This window comes from Orycteropus afer, unplaced genomic scaffold (assembly GCF_000298275.1).
Source record: "Orycteropus afer afer isolate SDZICR_OR568_19922 unplaced genomic scaffold, OryAfe1.0 scaffold00250, whole genome shotgun sequence".
NCBI classification, from domain to species: domain Eukaryota; kingdom Metazoa; phylum Chordata; class Mammalia; order Tubulidentata; family Orycteropodidae; genus Orycteropus; species Orycteropus afer.
In genome coordinates, this window is record NW_006921837.1 from 2,097,066 (window position 1) to 2,098,536 (window position 1,471).

A 1,471-nucleotide genomic window follows, 5' to 3' on the forward strand; every position below is an offset into this window, starting at 1 on the left:
AGTACATCTCCTGGTACTTGGTATGCAGCTATTGATCTGGCCAATGCCTTTTTCTCAATACCAATTTCAAAGGATCATCAGAAGCAGTTTGCCTTCAGCTGGCAAGGCCAACAGTAGACTTTCACAGTGCTTCCTCATGGGTATATCAACTCCCCAGCACTATGTCATAATTTAGTCCGTAGAGATCTTGATTGCCTTTCTCTTCCCCAAGACATCACACTGATCCATTATATTGATGATATTATGCTGATCAGACCTAGTAAGGAAGAAGTATCAATGACTCTAGACTTACTGATGAAACATATCCATGCTAGAGGTTGGGAAATTAACCCAATGAAAATTCAGGCACCTTCCACCTCAGTGAAATTTCTAGGGGTCCAATGTCAAGATATTCCTACTAAAGTGAAGGATAAGCTATTGTATCTGGCTTCACCCACAACTACAAAGGAGGCATAATATCTGGTGGGCTTCTTTGGAGTTTGGATGCAACCTATCCCTCATTTGGGTGTGTTACTGAGGCCTATTTATCAAGTGACTTGAAAGTTAACATGTGTCAGCTATCACATGGAGTGTGTCCTTGGACCTGAGATCCCTGCACTGGACCTCCTTGGCTGAGAGATGTCCAGTCAAGAGATGCTCAACTGAGAGACACTCAGCTGAGAGACAATGGCAGTGGAGCCAAGAGACAGAAGACAAAGCCATAGGCTTTCCGGCCCATGGAGAAAAAAGCTGTGTCCCCTTGAGCAGCAGGCTTGCTGGCAGAGTAGGGTACATGTAGGCATACCTATTGGCACAGCTTAAAGAGCTTCATACCACTTTTCTGAGCAGGGCAGAAGCCAGACCAAGAGGCCATGGGCCAGAGAGGCATGACTGAGGGTATGGCAGAGGGGAGACTGTCCTGATTGAAAAATTGTATCTTAAGCACGTCCCTGAACCTGATTTGTAACCTGTGAACTTCCCTAATAAACCCCATAATTGTGAGTGTTTTCTGCAAAAATAAATAAATAAATAGGAAGCAAAGGAAGGGGATATCTTTGTGCCATTGGGATGAGAAAGGATGTCTTAATTTAATCCAGATGAAAATTGGATAGATTTGACCTCATCAAAATAAAGAGTTTTGTTCAAAAAAACAACACTTCAGATAAACAGCCAGTGAAGACTTGGAGAAGATTTTGCGTTGTCTAAAGGTTAAGGGATAAATATTTGGAATAATGATTAGCAAATTATGGCCTACAGGGCCAGATCTAATTTATCACCTGTTTTTGTAAATAAAATTTTATTGGAACACAGTTATGCCCATTCTATGCCTGCCTATGGCAGGCTTTGTGCTACATCAGCAGAGTTGAGTAGTTGTGACTGTATGGCTTTCAAAGCCTGAAATATTTACTATCTAGCCATTTACAAAAGGCATTCTGGTGGCGTCGTGCCTAAGGCATTTGACTGCTAACCAGAAGGTTGGCAGTTCAAACCC